We start from the raw sequence: 10690 nt of genomic DNA, 5'->3' as shown, positions 1-10690 counted from the left end.
TGATTTCCTCCCCTGGTACAGTGGGGATGGATGAAAGTGGCTATGTAAGTAAGCTGAGTTCTCTGGCCACCCATCCATCTTCAGAGCATTCCTATGTGTGAGGATAGTGTTTTTAGATCACTTTACAGATCCATTTTACAGGTTAGGCAACTGAATCTCAGATAAATTACTGAGTAGAAAACTGATTTGGAGGAAACTGGCATGAAACAAAAGGGGCAGCTATTCTCTTTGACGTTTTGGAAATATGTGAAAATACTACACTTGCCCCATTGGGAACTGGGATGCCAAATTTGATTTCAGGTATAAAGCTCACATGTCACGCTAGATTACCTTTCTCAGGACCCACTGGGGGCAGAACTAGAGCATGAGGAGACAGCAGAAAGGACAAGAAAGGAATCTTCTTATCCGATAATGAAAAAGTATTTTCAGCTCTGACTATGTTTACAGACTGTGTAACTAAGGATTTGTGCCAAAATTCGGAGGTGTCTTCAGTATATAAATGATCTGGCAATGTTTGCAGTAAATTCTGTAAGAGAACCAGAGCCATCTGAACATAACTGAGGAATTGAGAGGATGTCAAAGGAAAATAATGATGATGATGATGATGGTGATAATTACTATTTTTCCAGGGGCCAGTTATCATAATCAGCATATTTAATTTAAATGTAGTTCTGCTTCTCCAAAACTTGAAGGTAGATATTTTTATTTCCATGTTTCAGATGAGGAAATTGAACTTCAGAGAGGTGAAGCGACCTGCCTGAGGTCACACAGCTAGTAAGCAACAGAGCTGCAATTCAAACCCTAATTTGTATGAGCTTAAAGCCCACTCACCTTCTGTTATATTACCCAGGCCTTGGGTTAGGTCCTAGGGATTCAAAGATGAGTTGAGACACAGTCCCTGCTCTCAAGGAGCTCTGTGTTTTACAGAAAAAGGAGCTAGCTCAAGAGTTCCCTGTTGAAACGTGAATCAGGTATAAATAAAACAGCTCATCTCCATTACCCTTCGGTAAAGAAAGAAACCAGTGAATGCATGGGTTGTGTGTGGATATCCCTTCGTCTTAGTTCTGATTTTATTTTTTTGGCATCTGCATGAGGCGTTCCAGGGCACTTTCCCTAAACCCCAAAGAAACAGAAGTTCTACCTGTGTCTGTACTGTGCCTGGGACCTGAGCTCTGGGTGAGCAGTCCTCTTTGCATTATGATGCTGGTGCAGGCAGCAGACAGTCTTGACTCCCATCCCAACTTCCCTCCCCAACCCACCCTGATGTTTAGCTTCAGAAAGACAAATTAGCAAATCTCCCTCTCGAATTGCTGTCCAACAGGGACAAGAAAGATGCTCTCCCAGGAGCCAGCATCGTGATCACAACATATGCAGTTTTCCTGTGGCTGATGACCCAGCAGTGGTGGTGTGGAGGGGCCCCTCATGCTCCACTCTGGTATGTAGACCTTGCTCTCAGCCACTCATTTCCTCCTCCTGAACTGTCCAGCTCAGGGCTGATAATCAAGTGCAACCCCCTTGGCATTTAGCTCTGAAAGTCTGGTTTAACCTTCACCTGCACAACAGCTCATAATAACAAGAGCAACAACTTATTGAGTGTCTTTTGGAGGCTTTCCATATACAATGCTTATTGTACGCTTTCTCTAAATAGGCTGTATATTGAAAGAGCAGGGCTGTGGGATACAATCATAAAGCTACTTTTGTTGCCCCCTCCCCTATAATCTCAGGACCGGTCCTCTCTGCCTCTGAATGAATGTCAGCCAGGCCCCTTCACTACAAATTTGTTATGTGTAGGTAATAAAAATGTCATTGGCATCTGTGGTCCCCCAAAACACTTTAGTTCAGTGATTAATATGTCCAGTCCAGGGCAGGGTCACTCCTCTGACTTCATTTTCTCAGACTTGCTGCAGGCAGAAGCTGCAGTGGGAAATGGGAACCATCAGCTTTGTGAGTTTTCTCTAAAAGAGTGGTAATTTTGCCCTCCAATCTCTTCCTCAGCCAGGCTGCCCTTGACCCTTTAAGGTTGGTGAGGGCACAGTGGGAAGAGACAAGGGGTAGAAAAAGGTCTCGCTTAACTGGGACTGCTGCTGTGAGCTGGGTCCTACAGGATGCCACTCTCTCATGGGGAGTTCGTGTGAAGTTTGAAACTCTGTCCCCATTGGCTTTGAAACACAAGATCTTTGTAGGGCTTAGAAAAAAGGAATCAGACACAGCCTCATGTATGCTCAGCTTGGCAAATGGATGCTGTCTTGTGCAAGTTAGAAAAAGCCTTTCCCAGTTGGGCGCTGTGGCTCATGCCTGTAATCCCAGCACTTTGGGAGGCCGAGGCAGGCGGATCACGAGGTCAGGAGATCGAGACCATCCTGGCTAACACGGTGAAACCCCGTCTCTACTAAAAATACAAAAAATTAGCTGGGCACGGTGGCGGGCGCCTGCAGTCCCAGCTACTCGGGAGGCTGAGGCAGGAGAATGGTGTGAACCCGGGAGGCGGAGCTTGCAGTGAGCCGAGATCGCCCCATTGCTCTCCAGCCTGGGCGACAGAGCGAGACTCTGTCTCAAAAAAAAAAAAAAGAAAAGAAAAGAAAAGAAAAGAGAAGAAAAAGGCTTTCTTTTTCTCTAGGTTTCTGCAAGCCCACGTGGGTATGTACATCCTAAGAGCAGAACATGGCTGAATGTCTGCAACACTCTTGAGTGACAGCTTTTGTTCAGTGCACTGAGGACACGTTCATCTTTAGGGACCCTATATGCACATCTCTTACCTGTAGTTCTCCAGCACTGGAGCTGCACAAGCTTCACATTCCAACTGTCCAGTCATGCATGACATCCCCTCTGGCCTTAGTCCTTCATGGCCCACCTTCACAGAGGCTCATCATACCTGAGAAGATCAGGCAAAACATCTTTCAAATATCCCTAGGTCAGCTTGTTTGTGCATGCTCTCTCTCTATCCCCTGCCCCCCACAGAAAACACTGCCCTTTGGTGGAAGTGCAGTTGCTTGCCAAATTGAAGCCCTCTTCAGCTATCCCTGGGCCCCTTAGATTTCTCAGGTATGAGTCAGACTCCAGTCCACAGGGTTCCCCAATCATTAGGGGACAGAAATCAAGCTCTCCAAGGCCTCTCTGCAAAGCCCCTTTCATTAGGCTTCAGGTGGGAGGAGTGCACCCCTTCTCTCCCCTGAGAGATGACAGTTGGCCTTTCTGCACTGATACGGTGAATGCTGACGGGGCACTGACCACTTCTACTGCTGGTATTAAAATAGGACACATTGTCTCCATTTGGACTGAGTCCTGTAAGACAGCCATCCCCAGACTTTTTGGCACCGGGGACTGGTTTCGTGGAAGACAATTTTTCCACAGACGGGGTCAGGGGATGGTTTCAGGATGATTCAAGCACATTACTTTTATCGTGCACTTTATTGCTATTATTACATTTTAATATATAATGAAATTATTATATGACTCACCATAATGCAGAGTCCGTGGGAGCCCTGAGTTTGTTTTCCTACAACTAGACAGTCTGATCTGGGGGTGATAGGAGGTGGTGACAGATCATCCGGCACTAGATTCTCATAAGGAGCATACAACCTAGATCCCTCGCATGCGCAGTTCACAATAGGGTTTGTGCTTCTATGAGAATCTAATGCTGCGGCTGATCTGACAGGAGGTGGAGCTCAGGCAGTAATGAGAGGGATGCAGAGCAGCTGTAAATACAGATGAAGCTTTGCTCGCTCTCCCCCTGCCCACTTCCTGCTGTGTGGCCCTGTTCCTAACAGGCCATGGACCATTACCAGACTGTGGCCTAGGGCTTGGGGACCCCGCTGTAAGAAAGCCAAGAACAAAACAGTAAATGCCAACTCACCCAATGCTCCAAAGTGAGGTCCAAGACTCTCAACATAACCAGCAAACGAGGTGGCCAGAACTTGTTTCATGTCCCTTTAGCCTTTCCTCTAATTTGAGGGCATAAGAGGGTTGATGTTGAAGTGTGGAGAGGGGAAGAAATTAGAAGGGAGATTTTTTAGATAGAATTGATGGAGTTCTGTGACATGTTCTCTCCCAAAACTGGCAGTAGAAGTGGTCAGTGCCCCATCAGAATTTATCATAGCAACCCTGAAAGGGCAAATGCCATCTCTCAGTATTGTCATCTCTGTGCTTGGGGGCTTTCTCTGAAGATGAGGAAGACCAGTCTGCCCATTCCCAAGGAGACCAGAAGTGCCAGGGAATTAACATCCTCCGGGAGAAGCCATCAGCCAATGACTGATGGGAGTTGGTATATAAAGCTCCGAGATCCCTCACTGCTGAGTTGGAAGCACATTGAGGCATGTATTCTGCATGGTTTCCCAGAGGTCCTAGGAAGTTATTTTTGATGCCCACCAAAATGGTAGTTGGCTTGATTTTACAAACCTTTTATAGGTTTTTTTCCTCTTCCCTGACTCTTTTCCCCCATGATATGGTTTGGCTCTCTGTCCCCACCCAGATCTCATCTTGAATTGTACTCTCATAACTCCCATGTGTTGTGGGAGGGACCCGGTGGGAGATCATTGAATCACGGGGACAGTTTCCCCCGTACTGTTCTCATGTTTGGGAATAAATCTCATGAGATCTGATGGTTTTATAAGGGGTTTCCGCTTTCGGTTCTGCCTCATTTTCTCTTTTTGCCACCATGTAAGAAGTGCCTTTTGCCTTCCGCCATGATTGTGAGGCCTCCCCAGCCACGTGGAACTATGAGTCCATTAAACCTATTTTTCTTCCTAGTCTCAGGTATGTCTTTATCAGCAGTGTGAAAACAGACTAATACATCCCACTCCCCTCCGAAATAAAGTACTCATACTCAAATCCTGATCTCAGGATCCCTGATATGGTCTGGCTGTGTCCCCACCCAAATCTCATCTTGAATTGTAGTTCCCATAATCCCCACGTGTCATGGGAGGGAACTGGTGGGAAGTAATTGCGTCATGGGGTGGTTACCCTCATACTGTTCTCATGACAGTGAGTGAGTTGTCACAAGATCTGATGGTTTTATAAGGGACTTCCCCCTTTGCACGACACTCACCTCTCTTACCTGCCACCATGTAAGAGATGCCTGTTTCACCTTCTGCCATGATTGTAAGTTTCCTGAGGCCTTTCCAGCCATGAGGGACTGTGAGTCAATTAAACCTCTTTCCTTTATAAATTACCCAGTCTTGGGTATTTCTTCATAGCAGTGTGAGAATGGATGAATACAATCCCTTTCTGGTGGAACTCAAACTAAGACAAAGCCCTGTTATTCAGATAATACCTTTATTCCTAGCGCATCTCTAATCCTTTCCTAACTTTGCAAGATGGGTTTCTTTTTTTCTCCAATGAGGAAGCAGAAGATCCATATGACTCTGAAAATATGCTCTTTTCCTCACACCACTCTGCTCCCTAACAGTTGTAAGCCATTCCCTCCAGCCAGCAGAATACAATTCTTTAATTGGCCACCCATAGCCTCTGTTTAATCTAGCACTTTCTTGATGTTCAGAAGCTTGGTTCTGAATCATTTACTCAATGCTATTCCTCACTGTCCGCTGCATCCTGCCTTTAATACCCCCAACATCTAGTTTCTGTTAGCCCTCTGGATGCAACACTGGATGCTGTCTCCCTGGCCCTTGACTTTGACTCACCATCCAGCTCCATTGCCCTAGACTTGCCTTGAGAAATACTCTTCCTAGTTGGACTGAGTTCCAGGACTCCTGGTCTTGATACTATCCACTATGGATGATGTTCTGGTTGGTTCATATCATGGCTGTCCCTCTATGTGCTAACAATTCCTATTCTCAGCTGGAGCAAAATGAATTTTTATCCATTACTTAAAATTTGAAAGCACATCCAGGAAGTTGGGCATACTAGCTGAGCAAGCCGAGTGCCTATCAGAAGAACTTGGACACCACTGCTGGGAATTGGCTAAGTGGGAAGATTTTAATTGTTCCCAGGCTTGTCGCATCCACGTAATTTTCCCTAACGAGCACACACAAAGCAACAAGGAGAGGTGCGGGATTGAATGGCAATTCAATGCCTCATAATGCCAGATGAATTGCAGTGCCTGCTCCACAGTATTGCATTTGCCGATGTCTGGGAGACAGTCTCCATGGATGCTAATTCAATTATGCTGAAACATAGAAGGAAATTGTCAGCCAAATTGCTGCCACGCTGCCGAGCTGTACCTCGCTCTTGCCCCCCGTGCTGTTTCCTGCTGATTCAGCAGCACATGGCAGCTCGTCTAGTCTGGGAATGACCAGGGGCTGTGTTCCACTTGGTATGGTTCTTCAGGCAGACTTCCCATCTTAGACCTCCAAATAGAGAAATGATTCCTTATTAAACTTTTCCTTCCCTTCTTTCATTCTGGCAACACCTCTTGTTACTTATTCATCATCAACAACAAAAATATATGATAAGCTTAAGAGAACTATATTGTTCAACTAGTAAATCTTGATCAAGCATCAGTTAAAGACTGAGAACACAGCAGGGAACAAAAATGGGCATAAATCCATTACTTTAGGAGTTTATGGTCCTGTCTCACTTTCCAAGGAGGGAAGATTATTGGGTCAGTTTGAAGGCTTTCTTTGCTTGCTAGAATCTGGATAATGGATAAATGTGAAAACTCAAAAGAGATAGAAAGGCTCAGTAGATTCATAGGAGAAATTGCTGCATGGGAAGAGAAGAATAGGGAACACAAGCCAGGGGGCATGGCTAGGTTTGGAGATTTTAGGGAGTTCATAAAAGAGAAGAGAAGAATGTAGTGGAGCGTTTTGTGGGGAACACAATGAGAAGAAGGAAGTGCATTTTAAGCTTTGCTCTGTTGTGTGAATGGAATGCCTCTGTGCTCTGTGATATTTTTTAAGAGACTTCAGTAATTGCAGTTTTGTGGTATTTTTTTTCTATTTTTTTATTTTTATTTTTTTAGGTGGAGTCTCACTCTGTTGTCCAGGCTGGAGTGCAGTGGCGTGATGTCTGCTCACTGCATCCTCCACCTCCCGAGTTCAAGCGATTCTCCTACCTCAGCCTCCTGAGTAGCTGGGATTACAGGCGCGCACCACCATGGCCAGCTAATTTTTATATTTTTAGTAGAGATGGGGTTTCACCATGTTGGTCAGGCTGGTCTTGAACTCCTGGTCTCGTGATCCACCCACCTCAGCCTACCAAAGTGCTGGGATTACAGGCATGAGCCACCGTGCCCTGCTGTAATTGCAGTTTTAAACTTGCTTAAAAAAAAATCAGTCAAAAAATATTTATTGAATGCCTACTATGTTCCAGGTACAAGATAGATGCAATCTTTTCCTTATCTGGCATGTCGTTCCAAGTGAAAGAGGACTGAATACATGATAGGTACACATATGAGAAGGATGGAACTTCATCCAGGAAGGCAGAGAAGCCTTCACTGAGCAAATGAGATTTCTGTTGAACTCTGAAGGATTAGGAGTTTGTCAGGCAAAGAGACGCGGGTGGGGAGTATGGACAGTTTCAGACACAGATAATGGCTTTTGAGAGGGATTCATGGAATGAAAGAATCCAGTTTATTGGCCAAAGCTGTCCTATCAAAAGTAACAATGCTGCGAACTTCTCCACCAGACTCTTCTCAATATCTAGTTTCTAGTTTCAGTGAAATTGAATATTCTCAGGTGAGTTCCTGTAATGTGGGCCTGAATCTGTCTTGCTCCCAACCTCTGCAGCTGATTCTACCCCTGCCACTATTGCCAAGAAAACAAGTTGAGATAAAGCTGATGGTAGATGGGGCAGTGGGCGGAAATTGTTTTTCAGACTGACTGGCTGGCTGCCATAATGGATGTTTCTTTAAATAAGGTTCTGTGCTATGGTGGCTTCAAGGCTTTATATTTATTAGGCACCTATTGTGTACCCAGTTCTGTGTCAAGTCCCAGGAAACAAAAATGAATAGAAGACGTGGTTTGGTTCTTGCTAATGTCTGTCACAACTGTAAAAAAGCTTTCACAGTGTCTTAATGTCCTAAGACTATGACAATGTTACTTGGTAGGTGACTTCCATAGCCCCTTGGAGAGGTCAGACAGACCTGAGTTTGAATATAGGTTCTACCCAATAATAGCTGTATGACTTTAGGCGAGTTAATTCGCCTATGTTTAGGTTTTTCATCTGTTAAAATGAGGATTATAACACCCACCCAAAGGACTGTAGTGAGGCTTAGAGATAGCCTGTGTGTCACTCACCTGGTGAATAAGCGGGAATCTGTTGAGTGTGAGAAGACACCCTCACTGTTTTCTCCACTGTCCATTGGCAAGGCTTTGATGAGTTGAAGCTTCCTCTGCCCGTGGGTAAAATTTTGAGCATCCCCCATCACTTTGCTGGTGATTCCTGGATAATAAAATGTCCTGAAGTCATTTTTCTCACAGAATAGTTCTGTGTCAGTAATTAAAATGCCTGCCCTTAAGTAATGGTTAAAACTCCAAGTTTCATTTAAAGTTAAAGCTTCTTTCAGACAAACCAACTGTTTTTTTTTTAAAGACATTTCTGAAATAATTGGAGAAATTTGAACAGTAACTGAATAGTAGATGAAATTAAGGTATTCTTAATTGAGTAATGGTACATATGATATGTGGATATTTACACTGAATTACTAAAGATGAAGTAAGGTGGTGTCTGAGATTTGCTTTTCAATAACTAGTGGTTTGGGGGTAAAGGGTTGGGGTATAAGTGAAACAAGAATGATCATGTTTATTTTATTATTTTTTTGTTATCCTATCCCCTACTTTTATAAGTGCTTGAAAACTTATACAATAAAAGTTTGAAAAAGATTTTAAAGCATCTTTCCTAAACAACCTTATATAATTGGCATGTTGTATAGCACATAAGTCTAGTGGGTATTGTTTATATAATATACATTGTCAATCTATGTATTTATTATAACAGTTCTTTGGCCGATGGCAGTGGTCTGTTGCTTTAATAAAATCAGCATATTTATTATATTGGTAGATGAACTTCTGTGATAACCCCCTAATTATCTTCTCCTCCTGGTATTCACATCCTGTGTAATCACACCCCCTTGGGGCTGGACCTAGTGACTTTGTTCTGATGAATAGAATACAGTAAAAATGATGGAATGTCACTTCCAATATTAGATTATAAAAGACTGTCTTTTGTCTGGCACTACCTCTCTCCAGCTTTTCTCTCTTGCTTATTCTGAAGAAACTAGCTGCCTTGTTCTGAGTTACTCTGTGGAGAGACCCACATATTAAGGAACTGAGAGCATGACCACTGGCCAACAGCCCTGGAGTGATTGAATGTTTCCAAAAACCACTCACATGAGCTTGGAAGAGGATCATTCCCCGTTCAAACCTTCAGCTGAGACTGCAGCCCTGCCGATACCTTGATTGCAACCTGGTGAGAGATCCTGAGCCTGTGGACTCAGCTCAGCTGTGCCTGGATTCCTGACCCACAGAAACTGTCAGATAATAGCTGTTTTAAACTACCAAGTTTTGGGGAAATTTGTTATGCAGTAATAGACAACAAATAGATTATATAATGACAAACTTCAGATAAATGGAGGTACAGTTCTTGGAGGGGGCACTTTTTTTTCTAGTTCAAACAAAGAAGTAGTATCAGTATGGGTTAGCAATAGCCCTGGTCACCCCTCTCTCAGCTCAGATGTTGGGGAAGGGGTTTGTGGTTGGCTTCCCTAGGTCCTCACCTTTTCTCTGATTGCTAGCCAAAGGCCCAAGGGAGCAGAGGGAGGAGAGGTGAGGGCAGATAAGGGCTCTCTTGACCAGTAGTGTCACAGTTTGGCATTGGTGCTCTCTGCCTGGCAGGTATTTAAACTTCCTTCAGGTTTGGCAAGTGATCAAAGCTAAGTCAATTCTTTGAGGTGTATTGTGGATTCTTTGAGGTCCCTGTTAGTGGCGTCCAAGCTGCACAGTCCCCCAATTGTTCACCTGAGAACTGTGTTCAGGTGGGGATTCTTCAGTTCCCTTCTTGTGGTGCCTCTTTCCCAGATCCCATGCCAGGTGGTAGCTGTGAGTACCTCTTTCTACTCCTTTCAGGTGGGATGCTTCTAAGACACCTCCATTCCAGTTTCTGCACATCTGCTTGACTCATGGGAAGCTCATGCATCCTTGGCACCTGGATCAGGGTAAGTCCTGCTTCTAGTGCTATCCTCAATCCTCATCCTGAGATCTTGATAGACTCCAGCCATGGTCTGACTAATCTATACATTTTTCAGGTCTCAATCAGATGCCAGTCTCCCCAGACTTCAGGGAATTCACAGCAAACTAGAGATATTTCCTGTAAGTTCCTCTCACCAGGCAAGGCTGTGGTCAGGAGTCATTGCCTCTCTCCTCTTCCAAGGGGACTGAGACTAACTTCATACTGGACTACTTTCTCCAGAAAAATCCTCTCCCCAGTTTCCAACTTCAGCCTTTTCAGAGATGGCCGTTGGACCAAGAGTCAGAAAACTATTTCCATTTAGACCCTTTGCAAGGTTGGAAATGTCAGGTATTTGAACATTTCATTTTGTTTTTGGCCCATAGAGCCTCAACTGAAACCAAGACCCAAATATTCCATTTTAGCATCCTGTTATATGCATACAGTTGCTGTTCAGTCCATGGTGCTTTGTAACTTTTACATTGTTGTGGGAGATTTACTGCACTGATGGACCTCGTCAATGGTATCCACACTCTTTGCCATGGCTTGTTAGCCCCTCTCATCAAGGGTT

The 10690-nt window shown here is 44.3% G+C and overlaps 1 long non-coding RNA gene across 1 annotated transcript; it reads left to right on the top strand.

Annotated features, from left to right (window-relative positions):
• Positions 1–1321: 1321 nt before the first annotated feature.
• Positions 1322–10470, top strand: LOC104001709 (uncharacterized). The gene is made up of 4 exons (XR_001708322.3): positions 1322–1435; positions 9144–9363; positions 10020–10108; positions 10199–10470. It is a non-coding gene; the product is annotated as an uncharacterized LOC104001709 (long non-coding RNA).
• The last annotated feature ends 220 nt before the right edge of the window (positions 10471–10690 follow it).

This window comes from Pan troglodytes, chromosome 10 (assembly GCF_028858775.2).
Source record: "Pan troglodytes isolate AG18354 chromosome 10, NHGRI_mPanTro3-v2.0_pri, whole genome shotgun sequence".
Classification (NCBI taxonomy): Eukaryota; Metazoa; Chordata; class Mammalia; order Primates; family Hominidae; genus Pan; species Pan troglodytes.
The sequence above is the reverse complement of the archived record's forward strand: the minus strand, read 5'-3'. Positions and strand labels throughout refer to the sequence as shown.